Source organism: Phocoena sinus, chromosome 10 (assembly GCF_008692025.1).
Source record: "Phocoena sinus isolate mPhoSin1 chromosome 10, mPhoSin1.pri, whole genome shotgun sequence".
In the NCBI taxonomy this organism is placed as follows: Eukaryota; Metazoa; Chordata; class Mammalia; order Artiodactyla; family Phocoenidae; genus Phocoena; species Phocoena sinus.
The window spans coordinates 21870196-21891423 of record NC_045772.1 but is presented as its reverse complement, the minus strand read 5'-3'; the positions used below and the strand labels follow the sequence as shown (position 1 = coordinate 21891423).

At 36.8% G+C, this 21228-nt stretch overlaps 1 protein-coding gene and 1 pseudogene across 6 annotated transcripts in view; one reads left to right on the top strand and one right to left on the bottom strand.

The window, feature by feature from the left end:
• ANKS1B (ankyrin repeat and sterile alpha motif domain containing 1B) overlaps positions 1 to 21228 on the bottom strand; it is a 1217724-nt gene that overhangs the window by 1049985 nt on the left and 146511 nt on the right. The gene's annotated exons all lie outside the window — the stretch shown is intronic.
• Positions 3689 to 4684, top strand: LOC116760591 (annotated as a pseudogene).

Here is a 21228-nt window from a genome sequence, read left to right as displayed (position 1 = left end):
AAGCAGGCACATAGGGAACTTACCTCAGCATAGAAAGGCCACACATGAGAAACACACAGCCAGCATCATTCTCAATGGTGAAAAACGGAAACCATTTCCTCTAAGATCAGGAAAAAGACAAGGTTGTCCACTCTCACCACTATTATTCAACATAGTTTTGGAAGTTTTAGCCACAGCAATCAGAGAACAAAAAGAAATAAAAGGAATCCAAACTGGAAAAGAAGAAGTAAAACTGTCACTGTTTGCAGATGACATGATACTATACACAGAGAATCCTAAAGATGTTACCAGAAAACTACTAGAGCTAATCGATGAATTTGGTAAAGTAGAAGGATACAAAATTAATGCACAGACATCTTTTGCATTCCTATCCACTAATGATGAAAAATCTGAAAGAGAAATTAAGAAAACACTCCCATTTACCTTTGCAACAAAAAGAATAAAATATCTAGGAATAAACCTAACTAAGGAGACAAAAGACCTGTATGCAGAAAACTATAAGACACTGATGAAAGAAATTAAAGATGATATCAACAGATGGAGAGATATACCATGTTCTTGGATTGGAAGAATCAACATTGTGAAAATGACTATACTACCCAAAGCAATCTACAGATTCAATGCAATCCCTATAAAACTACCAATGGCATTTTTCACAAAACTAGAACAAAATATTGCACAATATGTATGGAAACACAAAAGACCCCGAATAGCCAAAGCAATCTTGAGAAAGAAAAATGGAGCTGGAGGAATCAGGCTCCTGGACTTCAAAATATACTACAAAGCTACAGTAATCAAGACAGTATGGTATTGGCACATAAACAGAAATATAGATCAATGGAACAGGATAGAAAGCCCAGAGATAAACCCACGCACCTACGGTCACCTTATTTTTGATAAAGAAGGCAAGAATATACAATGGAGAAAAGACAGTCTCTTCAATAAGTGGTGCGGGGAAAACTGGAAAGCTACATGTAAAAGAAAGAAATTAGAACACTCCCTAACACCATACCCAAAAATAAACTCAAAATGGATTAAGACCTAAATGTAAGGCCAGACACTATAAAACTCTTAGAAGAAAACATAGGCAGAACACTCTATGACATAAATCACAGCAAGATCCTTTTTGACCCACCTCCTAAAGAAATGGAAATAAAACCAAAAATAAATAAATGGGACCTAATGAAATTTAAAAGCTTTTGCAAAGCAAAGGAAACCATAAACAGGACAAAAAGCAAACCCTCAGAACGGGAGAAAATATTTGCCGACAAAGCAACTGACAAAGGATTAATCTCCAAAATATACAAGCAGCTCATGCAGCTCACTAAAAACAAAACAACCCAATCCAAAAATGGGCAGAAAACCTAAATAGACATTTCTCCAAAGAAGATATACAGACTGCCAACAAACACATGAAAGGATGCTCAACATCACTAATCATTAGAGAAATGGAAATCAAAACTACAATGAGGTATCACCTCACACCAGTCAGAATGGCCATCATCAAAAAATCTACAAACAATAAATGCTGGAGAGGGTGTGGAGAAAAGGGAACCCTCTGGCACTGTTGGGGCAATGGAAATTGATACAGCCACTATGGAGAACAGTATGGAGGTTCCTTAAAAAACTAAAAATAGAACTACCATAGGACCCAGCAATCTCACTACTGGGCATATACCCTGAGAAAACCATAATTCAAAAAGAGTCATGTACCACAATGTTCACTGCAGCTCTATTTACAATAGCCAGGACATGGAAGCAACCTAAGTGTCCATTGACAGATGAATGGATAAAGAAGTTGTGGCATATATATACAGTGGAATATTACTCAGCCATAAAAAGAAATGAAATTGAGTTATTTGTAGTGAGGTGGATGGACCTAGAATCTGTCATGCAGAGTGAAGTAAGTCAGAAACAGAAAAACAAATACCGTATGCTAGCACATATATATGGAATCTAAAAAAAAAAAAGGTTCTGAAGAACCTAGGGGCAGGACTGGAATAAAGACATAGAGAATGGACTTGAGGACACTGGGAGGGGGAAGGGTATGCTGGGTGAAATGAGAGAGTGGCATAGACTTATATATACTACCAAATGTAAAACGATAGCTAGTCGGAAGCCCCCGCATAGCACAGGGAGATCAGCTCTGTGCTTTGTGACTACCTAAAGGGGTGGGATAGGGAGGGTGGGAGGGAGACGCAAGAGGGAGGAGATATTGTGATATATGTATATGTATAGCTGATTCACTTTGTTATAAAGCAGAAACTAACACACCATTGTAAAACAATTATACTCCAATAAAGATGCTTTAAAAAATTTTAAAATAAAATAAAAGATTCAAATCACAAAACTATATTCTCTGACTCCAATTAAATTAAAAATCGTTCACCAAAAGGTATCTTTAATATCCACAAATATTAGAAACTGAATAACACATAAGTCAAAGAAGATATCAAAAAGATTTTGGAATGTATTTACAACTGAAAGAGAAAGAAAACACAAAATATCAAGACTTTGGGGATGCAACTAAAGTAGTACCTAAAGAAAAATTTATAGTATTAAAATGACACTGATAGATCAGAGAAAGGTCCCACATTGATGACCTCAGCTTCCACTTTAAGAAACAGGAAAAGAAGAGCATATTAACCCCAAAGTAAGCAGAAGAAAGGAAACCAGTGAAAAAGAAAACAGGATAACAATAGAGACAGTCAATAAAATCAAAAAGTGATTCTTTAAAATACTCTATAAAATTTAAAAATCTATAGGCAAACTGATAAGGATTAAAATAGAAGATACAAATTACTAAATTAGGAGCAGAGAGGTAATATCACTACATATTCTAAAAATATGAACAGTAAGAGAATATTTTTAATAACTTTATACCAATAAATTAAAAAACTTAGATGAAATGGACAAGTTTCTTGAAAAACACAAACCACCAAAACTCATTTTTAAAAATAGGATAACCTGAATAGCTCTACATCTATTAAGGAAACTGAACTTGAACTTGTGGTTACAAAACGTTCCCCACAAAACAAAATAAAAACGTCCAGGTCCAGGTGGCTTCAATGGGGAATTACGCCAGATATTTAAGGAAGAAATAGTATCAGTTCTACAAAAATCATTCCAAAATATTGAAGAGGCACAAATACTGCCTAATATTCTATGACACCAAAGACATATGACAAGAAAGAACTACAGATCAATATATCACTCATGAATACAGAAGCAAAAATTCTCAGCAAAATTCTAGCAAGTTGAATCCAACAATATATGAAAAGAACACTACACCATGATGAAATGGAGCTTATTTCAGGAATGCAAATTTGTTTTAACATTCATAAATTACTATATTAACAAACTAAAACAGAAAAATCACTATTATCTCAACAGATATGGAAATAGTATTTGCCAAACTCCAACATCAATTCCTAATAAAAACTGTTACTAAACTGGGAATAGAAGGAAATTTCATCAACCTATAAAATACATCTACAAAAAACTTATAGCTAACATAATCTTAATGATGAAAGACTGAATGTATTCCCCTTAAGATCAAGAACAGGGCAAGTTATCTCTGTTTCCCACTTCTACTCAACATGTTTCCGGAGGCTCTCTGCTTTTCTTCATTCAACAGACAGCTGATTTTCCTGTGCAGTGCCAGCTGCATCCCTAAGACATGATAGTGAAGATCGAAGTAGATGGATTTGTCTGTATCAGATATCTGGTCACCAGGGCTGCTTTTAACTCTGGCAAAGTGAAAAACGTTGCCATCAATGACCCTTCATAGACCTGAACTTCATGGTCTACATGTTTCAATGTGATTCTACCCATGGCAAGTTTGATGACACAGTCAAGGTTGAAACTGGGAAGCTTGTCATCAATGAAAAGTCCATCTCCATCTTCCAGTAATGAGATCCTGCCAATGTCAAATGGGGTGATGCTGCTGCTGGATACATGGTGAAGTCCACTCATGTCTTCACTACCTTGGAGTAAGCTAAGGTTCGCTTGAAGGGTGAAGCCAAAAGGGTCATCATCTCTGCTCCTTTTGCTGAAACCCCCATGTTTGTGATGGGCATAAACCATGAGAAGTATGTCAACTCCCTCAAGATTGTCAGCAATGCCTTCTGCACCATCAACTACCTGGCACCCCTGGCCAAGGTAACCATGACAACTTTGGCATCGTAGAGGGACTCATGACCACAGTCAATGCCATCACTGCCACCCAGAAGACTGAAAATTGATGGCCCCTCTGGGAAACTATACAGTGACAGCCACAGGGTTTCCCACAACATCATTTTGGCATCTACTAGCACTGCCAAGACTGTTGGCAAAGTCATTCCTGAGGTGAAGAGGAAGCATACTGGCATGGCCTTCTGTGTCCCCACCAACAGTATGATGATCATAGATCTGACTTGCCATCTGGAGAAAGTTGCAAATATAATGACACCAAAAAGGCGGTGAAGCAGGCATCAGAGGGCCCACTAAAGAGCATCCTGGGCTACACCGAAAATCTTGCTGTCTCCTGCAACTTTACCAGTGACACCCACTCTTTCACCCTTGATACCGTCGTTTGCATTGCCCTCAATAACCACTTTGTCAAGCTCATTTCCTGGTAGGACCATGAATTTGGCTACAGTAATAGGGCAGTGGACTGATGATCCACATGGCCTCCAAGGAGTAAAAGCCCTCTGGGCCACCAGCCACAGCGAGAACATGAGAGGAATAGAGATATGCTCAGCTGCTGGGGAGTCCTTGCCCCAACTCAATCTCCCAACACACTGAGAATCTCCCATTCTCAATACAGTTTCAATCCCAGACCACTTAAAGAATGGGAGAGGCTCAGAGAGCCCTACCTTGTCATATACCACCAATAACTATAATGTACGCAGTCAAAAAACTTTTTTGTACCAGAGATTTTAGCCAATGTAGTGGCTATAAATGCAGTGAAAAGAAAAGGAAATAAAAGACATCCAGATTGTAAAGAAAGAAGAAAATCTATCTTTACTTGAAGACAACATAGTCATGTACGTAAAAAATCCTATGAAATCTACAAAAAAAGCTACTAAAATTAAAATTGTGTTTAATTAGGGGAACCTCTGTAAAAAATATAGGGAACTCTCTGACCTTTCTTCATAATACTTCCATAAATCTAAAATTATTTCAAAATAAAATGTTTAAAAAAAAGGAAAACCTTACTCAAAAAAAAAAACAAAAAAAACACAACCAAAAAAGTGTGTTTAGCAAGTTTGCAAGAAACAACTCAATAGGTAAAAGTCAACTATATTTCTATATGCTAGCAAAGAACAATTAGAAGTCAAAATTTTTTAAAATATCATTTACAATATCAAGAAAAATATTAAATACTTAAGAATAAATTTGACAAAATATGTACAAAGTTGTACACTAAAAACTACAAAATATTGCTGTGAAAAGTTAAAGAGGACCTAAACAAATGGTGAGATAATATCAAGTTCATGAATCAGAAGACTAAATATTTTTATGATGTTAATTTTCCACAGATTTATCTTTAGATTCAATACAATGCAATCAGAATCCCAGCAAGCTTTTTTGGTAGAAATTCACTAACTCGGAAATTCATATGAAAATACAAAGGACCTAGGATAGCCAAAGCAACTCTGAAAAAGAAGAACAAAGTTGGATACTTACACTACCTGATTTCAAGACTATGATAAAACTACAGTAAACAAGACATTGTATGGTATTAAAGATAGATTATTTGAAGAGAACAGAGGAATAGAAAGTCCACCTACACATATATGCAAGTGATTTTGACACAGGTGCAACAGCAATTCATTAAAGAACGAACAGTCTTATCAAAAAGTTGTGTTGGAACAAATGGATATCCTTAGGCCATACCATATCCAAAACAAAACTGTATATCCTCACCACACCATATACAAAAATTCACTTAAAATAAATCATAGATCTAAAAGCAAAACCTAAAACCATAAAACTTCTACAAGAAAATGTACAGGGAAATTTTTGTGACCTTGGATTAAGCAAAAAATTTTCTAGATTTTAATACCAAAGCACGACCCACACAAGAAAATTTGACAAATTGGACTTTAACAAAATTATGAGCTTCTGTTCTTCAAAGACACTGTTAAGAGAATGAAAAGGAAATGGGGACTGGGAGAAAAATTTTGCAAATCACATTTTCTTTTCTATTCTTTGATCCATAATAGATAAAAAAATCAATGACCTTAAAAAAAAATGGGCAGGGCTTCCCTGGTGGCGCAGTGGTTGAGAATCTGCCTGCCAATGCAGGGGACATGGGTTCGAGCCCTGGTATGGGAGGATCCCACATGCAGCGGAGCAACTAAGCCCGTGAGCCACAACTACTGAGGCTGCGTGTCTGGAGCCTGTGCTCCAACAAGAGAGCCCGCAATAGTGAGAGGCCCGCGCACTGCGATGAAGAGTGGCCCCCACTCGCCGCAACTAGAGAAAGTCCTTGCACAGAAACGAAGGCCCAACACAGCCAAAATTAAAATAAAATAAAATAATTTAGCAGCTGTGAACCTGAGGGCAATATTCAAAAAAAAAAAATGGGCAAAGGATTTGAACAGATACTTCAGCAAAGAAGATATACACATGGCAAGTAAGAACATGGAAAGGTGCTCAACATCATTTGTCTTGAGAGAAATGCAAATTAAAACCATGAGATACTACTCATATCTATTACAGTGGTGCTGATTAAGAATACTTCACATACCAATGTTGACAGGGATGTAAATCAACCACAACTCTCAAACACTGAACTACCATACAATCCAGTCATTCCACTCTAGATATTTAGTCAACAGAAATGACAGCATGTTTCTATACAAAGACTTATACATAAATATACATAGCAGCTTTATTTATACTAGCCCCAAACTGAAATAACCCAAATGTCTATTAACAGGTAAATCGATTTAAAAAATTGTGATATGGGTCTTCCCTGGTGGCGCAGTGGTTGAGAGTCCGCCTGCCAATGCAGGGGACACGGGTTCATGCCCCGGTCCGGGAAGATCCCACATGCTGCGGAGCAGCTGGGCCTGTGAACCATGGCCACTGAGCCTGCGCGTCTGGAGCCTGTGCTCCGCAACGGGAGAGGCCACAACAGTGAGAAGCCTGTGTACCGCAAAAAAAAAAAAAAATTGTGATATGTTCATACAATGGAATGCTACTCAGCAATAAAAAGGAATGAAATATTCAAATATCCAACAACATTCGTTGAAAATCTAAATCAGTCAAGTTCTCAGATTGCTTCTTCTTCTTGAAACAGCAGAATGGGAGATTTATCCCCTGAAATGAATAAAACACATAGTCTCTGGATTAGAGGCAACAGGCCCAGATGAGGGCAGGGGAGCTAAATCGTTATGAGGTAAAGAACTGAACTTTTTCTCCCCTCTCAATAATTAAAACACTTTTTCAGGATTTTTTATTGAATCATTCTTCCTCTTCCTGCTTCCTTCAAGTGTTAACTTTATCTTAAACTAAATTTTTATACAGGTATACCCCATTTTATTGCACTTCAATTTACTGTTTTGCAGATACTGATTTTTTTTTATATCTTTATTGGAGTATAATTGCTTTACAATGTTGTGTGAGTTTCTGCTGTACAACAAAGTGAATCAGCAATATGTATACATATATCCCCATATCCCCTCCCTCTTGAGCCTCTCTCCCACCCTCCCTATCCCACCCTTCTAGGTGGTCACAAAGCATCGAGCTGATCTCCCCGTGCTATGCAGTAGCTTCCCACTAGCTATCTATTTTACATTTGGTAGTGTATATATGTCAACGCTACTCTCTTGCTTTGTCCCAGCTTCCCCTTCCCCCACTGTGTCCTAGTGGCAGGGCAGGCATAAAGATGCAGACATAGAGAATGGACTTGCTTTTCTTTTTAACTGAAGATTTGTTGCAACTCTGTGTTGAACAAGTTTATCTTCACTGTTTTCTAACAGCATTTGCTCAATTCATGTCTCTGCAATTCATTTTAGTAATTCTCACAATATTTCAAATTCTTATTTATTACTATATCTGTTATGATGATCTATGAATTGTTTTGGGGCATCAAGAAATATGTCCACATAGGACAGTGAACTTGATGAATCTTGTACGTGTTCTGACGGCTCCACAGACCGCCATTCTCCACCTCTCTCCCTCTCCTGAGGCCTCCCTCTTCCCCAAGACACAGTATTGAAATGAGGACAATTAATAACCCTACAGTGGCCTCTAAGTGTTCAACTGAAAGAAAGAATCACACATCTCTCACTTTAAATCAAAAGCTAGAAATGATTAAGCTTAGTGAAGACATGTCAAAAGCCACGACAGGTTAAAATCTAGGCCTGTTGCACTAACAGTTAGCCACATTGTGAATGCAAGGGAAAAGTTTTTGAAGGAAATTAAAAGTGCAACTCCAATGAACACATAAATGATAAAAAAGTGAAACAGCCTTACCGCTGATAAGAAGAAAGTTTTAGTAGTCTGGATAGAAGATCAAATGAGCCACAACATTCCCTTAAGCAAAAACCTAACGCAGAGCAAGATCCTAACTCTCTTCAATTCTATGAAGGCTGAGAGGGAGGTGAAAAAGCTGCAGAAGAAAAGTTTGAAGCCAGCAGAGGTTGGTTCATGAGATTTAAGGAAAGACTCTATCTCCATCACATAAAAGTGCAAGATGAGGGAATTCCCTGGCAGTCCAGCGGTTAGGACACTGCACTCCCACTACAGGGGGCCTGGGTTTGTTCCCTGGTCGGGGAACTAAGATTCCAGTAAGATAGATAGATAGATAGATAGATACATAGATAGATAGATAGACAGATAAATACATTTTAAAAACCAACACACACACACACACACACACAAGTGAAAGATGAAGCAGCAAGTGCTAATGTAGAAGCTATAGCAAGCTATCCAGAAGATCTAACTAAAATAACTAATGAAAGTAGCTGCGCTAAACAACAGATTTTCAGTGTAGACGAAACAGTCTTACTTTAGAAGACTATGCCATCTAGGACTTTCATAGCTAAAGAGGAGAAGTCAACATCTGGCTTCAAAGCTTCAAAGGACAGGCTGACTCTCTTGTTAGGAACTAATGCACCTGGTGACTTTAAGCCAACTGTAAATCAACTATACTTCAATTTTTTTTAATTAATTAATTAATTAAAAATAAATTGAAGCCAATGCTCATTTACCATTCTGAAAATCCTAGGGCCCTTAAGACTTATGCTAAATCTACTCTGTCTATGTTCTATAAATGGAACAAGAAAGCCTGGATGATAGCCCATCTGTTTACAACGTGGTCTATTGAATATTTTAAGCCCACTGTTGAGACCGACTGCTCAGAAAACAAGATTCCTTTCCAAATATTACTGTTCAATGACAATACATCTGGTCACCCAAGAACTCTGATGGAGATGTACAATAAGATTAATGTTGTTTTCACACCTGCTAACAAAACATCCATTCTACAGCCCACATATCAAGAAGTAACTTCAACTTTCAAGTCTTATTATTTAAGATACATTTCATAAGGCTAAATCTGCCATAGATAATGATTCCTCTGATGGATCTGGGCAAAGTCAATTGAAAACCTTCTGACTTAGACGCAAGAGGGAGGAGATATGGGGATATATGTATATGTATAGCTGATTCACTTTGTTATAAAGAGGAAACTAACACCATTGTAAAGCAATTATACCCCAATAAAGATGTTAAAAAAAAAAAAAAGAAAACCTTCTGGAAAGGATTCACCCTTCTGAAAGACATTAAGAACATTTGTGATTCATGGGAAGAGGTCAAAATACTAACAGGAATTTGGAAGAAGTTGATTCCAACTCTCATGGCTGACTTTCAGGGGCTCAAGACTTCAGTGGAGGAAATAACTGCAGATGTGGTGGAAGTAGCAAGAGAACTAGAATTAGAAGTGGAAACCAAAGATGTGACCAAACTGCTGCCATCTCATGATATACCTTGAATAGATGAAGAGGTGCTTCTTATGAATGAGCAACAAAAGTGGTTTCTTGAGACAGAATCTATTCCTGGTGAAGGCACTGTGAAGACTGTTGAAATGACAACAAAGAATTTAGAATACCACATAAACCTAGTTGATAAAGCAGCAACAAGGTTTGAGAGGACTGACTCCAATTTTGAAAGAGGTTACATTATGGGTAAAATGCTATGAGACAACACCCCCTGCTACAAAGAAATCGTTCATGGAAGGAAGAGTTCATCGATGGGGCAAACTTCATTGCCATCTTATTTTAAGACATTGCCACAGCCACCCCAAACTTCAGCAACCACCACCCAGATCAGTCAGCAGCTATCAATACAGAAGTAAGACCCTCCACCAGCAAAATTACAACTTGCTAAAGGCTCAGATGATGGTTATGATTTTTTAGCAATAAAGAATTTTTCAATTAAGGTATGTACATTGCTTTTTTAATATAATGGTATTGTACACTTAACAGACTACAGTATAGAGTAAACATAACTTCTATATGCACTGGGAAACAAAAACAGTTCATGTGACTTGCTTTATTGCGATATATGCTTTACTGCAGTGGTCTGGAACCAAACTGACAACATCTTGAAGGTAAGCCAGTATGTACTGTTGGTCTGTTTCTAGGGGTTCTCTTGTATTCACCAATTTCTCTATTCTGGCACTAGAATCACATTTTTTTTTTTTTTTTTTTTTTAGTATTGTCTATAATTGGTGGTATATAGATCCCATAATGACTTAATTTCACAATCTTTTTCCTGCAACTTCCTCTAGATGCCTATGAAATAAAAGTATTAATATGAAGACTACAGGCACAAAAATATTTACTGTATAATTTTAATAGTAAAAGAGAGAAAGCTCATGAATGCCCATCAAAAAGGGAAAAATTAATTAGGATTTACCTACACCATGGAATATTATGCAACTATTAAAACAAGTAAGTTTGATCTATATGTACTGACCTTGAAAAAATATTAAATGAAAAAAGCAAGTTGCATAATATTGTGTGGATGTGTCAATATCCTAAATGCTTTACATACATTGACTCATTTACATCCACACAACTATAAGACAGAGATTGTTATTATTCCCATTATACTGATGTTAAACATTTGCATTAACATAGACAAATGCATGCAAAAATAGTCACCTCTGAATTGTTTGAATAGTCAAAATTATCAAGTATTTTTCAAGGAAAATTTTTTCTAAAACAATAAAATATGAAGGAGAAAAGACAGGTTTGCTCCAGATTGTAAAGAGCCTTATAACATGCCAAGAAGCTTAGCCTTTATCCTATAAGCACTGTGGACCTAGAGGGTTATCAGAAAGATACTACGCATGTTTCTGGATCGGGTCAGTGTTTTATTATTTTTTTATATTTTTTATTTTTTAATTATTTTTTAAAATATTTATTTGGCTGCATGGAGTCTTTTTTATTTTATTTTATTTATTTATTTTTGGCTGTGTTGGGTCTTCGTTTCTGTGCGTGGGCTTTCTCTAGTTGCAGCGAGCGGGGGCCACTCTTCATCGCAGTGCGCGGGCCTCTCACTGTCGCGGCCTCTCTTGTTGCGGAGCACAGGCTCCAGACGCACAGGCTCAGTAGTTGTGGCTCACGGGCCTAGTTGCTCCGCAGCATGTGATATCTTGCCAGCCCAGGGCTCGAACCCGTGTCCGCTGCATTGGCAGGCAGATTCTCAACCACTGCGCCACCAGGGAAGCCCTGCATGGAGTCTTAGTTGCAGCATGTGGGATCTTTCATTGTGGCACACAGGCTCCAGAGTGCGTGGGCTTAGTTGCCCCGTGGCATGTGGGATCTTAGATCCCTGACCAGGGATCGAACATGCATCCCCTGCATTGGAAGGAGGATTCTTAACCACTGGACCACCAGGGAAGTCCCTGGGGTCAGTATTTTATAATGAGAGCTCTTTCTAAAGACAGTTGGAAGGTGAAAAGAGTGAACAAATTGGTTGCAGGGAGTCAGGTTAGTAGTCTGTTTTAACAATCTAGGGAAGAAACAAAGAAATCTGAACTAGTGGATATACAGAGGTAGAGAAGAGGGAGGAAACTCAAGTAGACATGTCTAAAATAAAAACCTATGGGAGATGGTATCCATATGAATAGGATAAGAGAAAAAGAATGACTGAGATTTCTACCATGAGTGAAATGCATGGAAGATGGCATAGCTCCATTAGAGAGAACTGCGAGGGCACTGGTGTCTTTTGGGGAAAGCCAAGTTTTAGTTAAAGGTGACTAGCACACTATGTTGCTCAGGAATACCTCTGGCAAAGCATGGAAAAGAAATGAGAAAATACTGTAAATTAACTCAAATTATTTTTAAATTTCCTGCATGTTATTAGACCTTATAAATATTTAGTAGGGGAAGATATGATATTTATAACAAAAGTAAGATTCAAGGTCTATAGATTTCATTTACCTATACCATCTCAGTTCCCCATTATCAAAAAAAAAAAAGAATTAATTATAATAGGAGCATGGGGAAAAAAATCTCCAATGCATGTCTCCTTTCCTAAACAGAATGAATGTGGATACATCTTTTTTTAAACAAGGAGGTTCAGAATAGAATTTAGCATACATATAAATATATTTGACTACCTTAGGCACATATCCACATATCCATAGAACATCCACACACACTTGAAAGATTATAAATAAGCCAGACTCAGACCTTCCAACTAAAAAGTTAATTAAAAATATAATAAACTTTGATGTTTATAAGCTCAAGCTTTGAGCTAATGTTCTACTCCATTCCAACTTTTTGCACTGCACTCCTCTTGTTTCTCAATGATAATCTTTAAATTCAAAAAGAGGACCTATATTAAAACCTTGATAAACTTAAGGCTGTTTTATAAAATATAAGAATTTCTAAATACCTTTAAGAGATGTCTTGAAAGAGTTTTAAATCTTATTACATATTTATTCCCAAAAAGGAAATATATAGATCCTTGGTCTTAGTCTAATATATACTCAATTCCATCTCCTATACTAACTTGTCTATATTTTATATTCTGTATGTGAGAATTCATACCGAGAATGAATGCTCTGAGACGATATGAGAGCCCCAATTACCAAAGATTTAATTTCCTTTGTTATGCTATTTGTACTAATATATCAAATTGGATTAGTACATTTTAGAATATAAACAAAATAGGTTTTCCACAGAAATTTCAAATAACCTGGACGTTCATTAATGAGAATACTATGTTCCCTAAGCTCTCACATATTTAAGATTACACCTAAATAAACTGTAAATCTGAGTTTCTTGGGCCAATACAATCTTGTGTATAGCAAACAAGACTTAAACACAGTTACTCCACAAATTGATCATCATTATACCCTCTACCAACCTATGGGACAAATTCTTCAGGAGCAACATAAAACCTTTCAGCTTTTCTTGATTCTTATCTGACTCTTGACACTTGAGGTCACTCCAAGGCTCCAGATATGAAAACGTACAGAATGTGCATCGAACGCCTCAAGCAGGGTCAGAGTATGTAGAAATGGTCTTCTGACACGTCATATAATTTCAAGCAATGAAAACAAAGCCCTGTTCTTTTCAATCCATATCTTAACAGTGTGCTTCCATCTTTGGATGAACTGGACACGTGCACATGCAATTGAGTACTGTAAGTTAAGTTCTCATCTCCATAGTGATGATGTAATTTTATTAACATGGGCTAGAAGTATCTCATATGGGTGTAATAAGTCTGGAATAATGTGGGCCATATATGTAAATTTAAATGTTCTAGTAGCCACGTTAAAAAGATTTTAAAAAGAGATGAAATTCGTTTTTTGTATTTTTTATTTAACCTAGTATATCCAAACATCATCATTTCAATCTGGAATATAAAAATTATTGAGGTATTTTACATTTTCTGTACTGTTGTCAAAATCAGTGTTTATTTTACATTTATAGCACACTGCAATTAGGACTAGTCATATTTCAAGTGCTTTATAGCCTCACATGGACAGTGGCTACTCTATCGCACTACATAGGGTAGTCCTACATAATTATTTTCAGAAAAAAGAAGAAACAAGATTAACTCTGAAAATTTTAAATGCCTTCCAAAAATAACTGAAAAGACTGGCTTTGTAGTAAATAAATGCCCATGTGATTGAGTCCCAGAAAATATCTTTAACAATTTCTTACCGTTTGAGCAAGATAAAATATGTAACAGACCAAGTATATAGTCACATCAGAGACTGTAAATGCACAATATTACATAAGTAATATTAGGGAGCACCATAGCCAAAATTATACTAACCAAACATTTTCTAATGAATAATATGCACCTTGATTGCTTGATGTAACTCTCAATAATAACTATTCACACAGCAAATCAGAATCGGTGAACTGTGAGCAGAAATAACTCCTTGAGTTATAATCACACAACTTATCATCTCTCTACTAAACATACAGTATACACCACAAGATAGCATTTTATAATATGAGAAGGAATTTGCAACCATGAAGAGAAACATAGTTAAGAAAACCTAAGAGTAAAACTAGAGCATCTATCTATTTCAACCCAGTTTCAACTTTGTAATTAGTGCTAAGTGTAAAACGTATTCCTTCCAGCCCTCAACTTCTCTTCTTCACCTAGATATAACTCCTGAAAAATAAACTAACGGACAAGGCAGATTAAGCTCTCATTGCTATGCAAGCACTGATTTTGGTGGCAATTGTTCTTATCCTCATGTTCTTTTCTTAGGTAACAATATTTCCAAGGGTACTGTGGTAGGCAGAATAATGTTACCCCAAAGATGTCTATGTCCTAATCACCGGAATCTGAAAATATGTCACGCTGCATGGCAAGGGAGAATTAAAGTTGTAAATGGAATTACACTGCTAATCAGCTGACCTTAGCCTGGATTTTTTTTTTCTTAAAACTGCATGGCTAGAACCACTAAAATAATGAGAGTGTAATTCTTATCTTCTTGATGAACTTAATGGCATGCCTGGCAGGGTTTCACCATTTAGTATGATGTCTGCTGTTGGCTTCTCATGGATACATTTTCACCATATTAAGGAAGTTTTTATTACTTTGTTAATGAACAAGAAGCAGCAGAATAGCATAGTGGCTAAAAAGCACACTCAGGATTCAAACTGCTTAAATATGAATACTGGTTCCATTTCTAACTGCATGACCTTGGGAAGATTATGTAACCACTCTGTGCCTCAGTTTCCTCATCTATAAAATGAACATACCAGTAATAGCTACTTCATAAGGATGTTGTGAAGATCAGATAGACCCACGAAAAGTGCTAGTACAGTGCCTGACACATAGTAATCATCATGTCTGTAGGAAGAGTAAGGAAGGAACGTTCTTATGATTTGTTAAATTTATTTAGGGTCTTTCAGGATGAGTATATGTTTTCTCCTTTAATACATTAATATTATTATTTTTATTTATTTATGTATTTATTTATGGCTGAGCTGGGTCTTTGCTGCTGCGCGTGGGCTTTCTCTAGTTGCGAGAGGAGGCTACTCTTTGTTGTGATGCACGGTGGTTTCTCTTGTTGTGGTGTGCGGACTCTAGGCACGCAGGCTTCAGTAGTTGTGGCTCGCGGGCTCTAGAGCACAGGCTCAGTAGTTGTGGCACACGGGATTAGTTGCTCCTTGGCATGTGGGATTTTCCTGGGCCAGGGCTCGAATTGAACCCGTGTCCCCTGCATTGGCAGGCGGATTCTCAACCACTGTACCACCAGGGAACCCAATTCTTTTTTTTTTAATAAATTTATCTATTTATTTATTTACTTATTTAATTTTTGGCTGTATTGGGTCTTCACTGCTACGCACGGGGGCTACTTTTTGTTGCAATGTGCGGGGCTTCTCATTGCAGTGGCTTCTCTTGTTGTGCAGCATGGGCTCTAGACATGCAGGCTTCAGTAGTTGTGGCATGCGGGCTCTAGAGCGCAGGCTCAGTAGTTGTGGCACACATGCTTAGTTGCTCTGCAGCATGTGGGATCTTCCCGGACCAGGGCTCGAACCTGCGGCCCCTGCATTGTCAGGCAGATTCTTAACCACTGTGCCACCAGAGAAACCCTAATTGATTCTTGATGAGAACCGTCTTTACACTCCTGAAGGTAAACTTGTCTACCTATGGGGTATATTTTAATGTAATCCTGGATTGCTATTTGTAATCTAGGGTTTTGCATCCATATTCATATGTAAAATCAGTCACCAGTTTTTTCTGGTCTTTTCAGTTTTGGTATCAGGGTTATGTAAGTGAAGAGTTTTCTGCCTTTTTTTAATCTCCAGAATAAGTCAACTAACATAGAAAGTGTTTGTTACTTGAATATTTGAAAGAACAAACATGTAAAATCATCTAGGACTAGCATTTTTTCGGAGTAAATCCTTAAAACTTCCAGTGTCTACTATGGTTACTGATCTATCAATACTGTCAACCTCATCTTGGATCAATTTTGTAATTTACATTTTTCCTAGGAAATCAACTATTTCCATTTAGGTTTTCTAATTTATTGAAAAAATTGCACATATTTTTATATTTATTACTATCTTCTGTATTTATAGTTCTATTACCATTTTCATTCCTAATGTGCTATATTATTCTTCTTTCCTCGGTTTGCCTAGGTGGGTCTATTTTATTGTCATATTCAAAGATTCAATTAGCTTTATTTTTATCAAACATCTACTGAATGTGTTACTTATTCATGTATTTGTTTGTTTACTTTCTAATTACTTTCTGTTCTTAACTATAAGAATTCAATCATCTATTTATTATATTATATCCCTTTTTTCTAGCTCTTTGAGTTGAATGCTTAACTCATTTAATTTTATTCTTTCTTATTTAAAAGCGGGACTTCCCTGGCAGTCCAGTGGCTAAGACTCCGTGCTTACACCACAGGGGGCTCGGGTCCAATCCCTGGTTGAGGAAGTAAGATATCACATGCTGTGCCACGGCCAAAAAATAAATACATATTTTTTTAAAGAGCATTACAGGTTATGACATTTCTACTGACTGTAGGTTTGTCCACATCACTTAGGTTTTGACAAGTCATATTTTCATATCAATTGCTACATATACAGTCTGTAATTCAGCTGCGATTTCCCTTTTACCCTGAAAATTGTACTCATTTTAAAACTTGTTAAGTGTTTAGATTCATTTTCTCTTAATGATATATTTCCAGTTTTATTGGGTGGGCCAAAAGGTTCATTCTGTTTTTTCTGTAAGATGGCTCTAGTAATACTGAGTTGTCTTTAACTTCATTCGAAACAATTTTGTTAGACTGTATGTGACAGCTGTCATATCAGCATGCATGTAAAAAACCCGTCAAAATTGGTGAATTTTTGCAGACATTTTAATATTGAAGATGGAAGAAAAAGGCAACATTTTCGGCGTATTATGTTTCATTATTTCAAGAAGGGTAAAAATGCAACTGAAACACACAAAAAGATTTGTGCAGTGTAAGAAGGCGCTGTGACAGATCGAACATGTCAAAAGTGATTTGTGAAGTTTTGTGCTGGAGATTTCTCGCTGGACGATGCTCCATGGTCAGGTAGATCAGTTGAAGTTGATAGCGATCAAATCGAAACAATAATTGAAGACAATCAACATTATACCACGCGGGAGATAGCTGACATACTCAAAATATACAAAGCAAGTCTTGACAATCATTTGCACCAGCTTGGTTATGTGAATCACCTTGATGTTATGGGTTCCACATAACTTAAGCGAAAAAAACTTTTTAACCATATTTCCTCATGCAATTCTCTACTTAAACATAATGAAAACGTTCCATTTTTAAAACAAATTGTGACAGGCAACGAAAAGTGGATACTGTACAATAATGTGGAATAGAAGAGAACGTGGGGCAAGCGAAATGTGAACCACCACCAACCACACCAAAGGCCGGTCTTCATCCAAAGAAGGTGATGTTGTGTATATGGTGGGATTGGAAGGGACTCCTCTGTTATGAGCTCCCTCCAGAAAAACAAACGATTAATTCCAACAAGTACTGCTCCCAATCAGACCAACTGAAAGCGACATTAGATGAAAAGCATCCAGAATTAGTCAATAGAAAATGCATAATCTTCCATCAGGATAACACAAGACTGCCTGTTTCTTTGATGACCAGGCAAACACTGTTACAGCTTGGCTGGGAAGTTCTGATTCATCTGCCGTATTCACCAGACATTGCACCTTCGGATTTCCATTTATTTCAGTCTTTACAAAATTCTCTGAACGGAGAAAATTTCGATTCCCTGGAAGACTGTAAAAGGCACCTGGAACAGTTCTTTGCTCAAGAAGATAAAAAATGTTGGGAAGATGGAATTATGAAGTTGCCTGAAAAATGGCAGAAGGTAGTGGAACAAAAGAGTGAATACGTTGTTCAATAAAGTTCTTGGTGAAAATGAAAAATGTGTCTTTTATTTTTACTTAAAAAACCAAAGGCACTTTTTGGCCCATACTCACAGCATAATTATTCAACTTCAAATAATTTATTTAGATTTTCTTTGAAAACTAGTATGTAGTTTTATGTTACATAAGCAGTAAGTGTATTCTCTGTTTCTAAAGGTGAGATGTATATTTTTCAAGCTTATTAATTCATACCATCTATAAGCCTAGTTTCTCTACTTCATCATCCAATGCTGAGAAGTGTTACCATGCATAGTAAGTATATCTCTGTGATTGAACTGTCATCAAACTTTCTTTGAATTTCTAAATTTGCTTGTTTTGTTATATTCTTCAGTTGAGCAAAAGAATGATACATCTTTATAAATTATGTATTGCCAGAAAACTGGCTTAATTCCATATAATGGTCTCTATCTTAAAATATATTTTGTCTGTAATTAATATTGCCAGCTCAGCTTTCTCTTTGTTTATATATAACTGGTATAGTTTTGACTATCCATTTATTTTCCTTCTATTTCTATCATTTTATCTTGGCTATATCCCTTGAAAACAGCATAGCCACGGTTGGCTTTTTTTGTTTTATAATCTAAGAAGCTTTGTCTTTTAATTTTTTTATGAATTTTATTTATTTTTTTATACAGCAGCTTCTTATTAGTTATCCATTTTATACATATTAGTGTATATATGTCAATCCCAATCTCCCAATTCATCCCACAACCACACCCCTGCCACTTTCCCCCTTTGGTGTCCATACGTTTGTTCTCTACATCTGTGTCTCTATTACATTTGGTATTATTCCTATGACTAAATTTTATGTAATGTCTTTATTATCCTGTTCTTTTTTCCTCTTTTCTTTTTTCTGTTTTCATGTTCAAGCTTTCTTCATTTCTTTTTCTCTAGTTATTCTTCCTTATCATTTTATTTCTATTATATTAGTCCTCTACTTTTTTGCAAATACATTAAACTGTTATTTCTTACTGGTGTCAAGAATTAAATTGTAACCATGTCCATCCTTAACAAAGTATAATTTGCCTTTCTTTTCTCATCTTCACTCCAAAGGCTTGATGAAATAATGTGGAATTTTAATGCTATATTACTATTTCCTCTTTATGACTTTTATTTCAGAAACATTTCCTAATAATTGTGTTATATTTTACAACCATATTATCAACAGTGATTTAGGTATTACTAGTTTCCTACTCAACGTGGTTTCTTATTTAACAAGATTATATGTAATATGGTTAGTATCTTTTGCTGCCTTGAAGTAACCAACAGTCACAAGGACTACAACAAGGATAGCCATGTTCATGAAAGGCATAGGTACTGGCATGAGATTCTTCCACCTCAGATCTGCAAGGAGTCTTTAACTTAAAGAGATAAGAAAGAAGGACTGAGAGTGTAAAACAAAGAATGTTGCTCACCAACCAGTTCTATAAGGAATAAATCATTAGCCACTGTAGTTGCTGACCAATATGGACCCTGAGAGGAATTCGGGATAAAAAACAGGATAAGGCATTCTGTGCTTTGAAAAAACAAGCCCCTTAGAAAGTTGATGTATATCTCAGGAAGAAGTTTAATGAACCCAGATTCTTGCATCTTCCCATACACAGAAGAGCACTAAAATCATTAACTTGAGATATCTGTTCTTTGTAACTAGCAGTAATCTTTTACCAAGATGTATGCTTGACTGCACGTACTCCCTAGCCAAATCATATATATATTCGCTTCTCTCCTATCTCTTTAGAGCAACTTTCTCAGAGCTACTGAGAGGCTGTCTCCTGGACTATAGTCCTCTTCCCTGAATACAACTTAAATTCACAACTGTTATGTTGTTCATATTTCTTTAAGTCAACAGGAGTATAACATGGTCACATTTGGGGGAATGTAGTCTTTGTGTAGAGAGGCTGTCTGTTCTCCTCCCCTCCTCCAACTGTAGCGGAAAAACACTTAACTGATTTCCCTCCCCAAAGCCCAGGGAAGTGGGGGGTACCAAGAAAAAAGTTGGGGAGTGTCTGTAAGAAGGAATGACTGACAAGTACTGTCCAGGATTAAACATTCTCTTTGCTGACCTACCCCAGACCTTCTGGAGTTGAGGCAGAGTGGGAGTAGAGGAAGAAGATGGGGAAACATTGGTCTGGAATGGCAAACAGTTCCTGGTCAGAAAGCATATTTTCTAAAAGTATGGAATATGGATTCTGTCCAGACCCAGGGGAGCCTAAATTGGGGTAGCAATTGGTAGATGCAATTGGGAGCCACAGGCAGACCATCAATCAATGCAGCAGTAGGTAAAAAGGCACTAGAGGAATATAGCCTGAGGCTTCCTGCTAGGTGTGGCAGCATCCACCTGTGGGAAGCTGTGGACAAACCAGTTTAGGAATAATGACACGGAGAAAAGGGTCAAAAACCTTGCCATGGGCTGTCACATTGTATAAGAAGACATCTTTTGGCCCTTTGCCCTCCTCCTAGAAAAGTGAAGAGGGGATTCAGGGGCAGAGGGAACAGGAAGGTGAGGGAAGAGGTACGAGTGCTGTCTACATATTCCTCTTCACACAATACAAAGGGAGAAAGCTTTGAATGAAACATGAGAATGAAGCTTTCAAACGGACAGAACTGACAAAACTGAAGACCTAAACTACCATATATCAAGACAATGTAAAACAGTACAGTTCAGGCAGTGAGGTGTTGACATAAATAGATCAATGGAACAGAACAGAGCCTAGAAATAGACTCCAATCTATATGACCCCTTGATTTATGACAAAGATGATACAGAAGTACAATGAGGTAATTATGGTCTTCTTATTAAATAATGCTGAGTCAA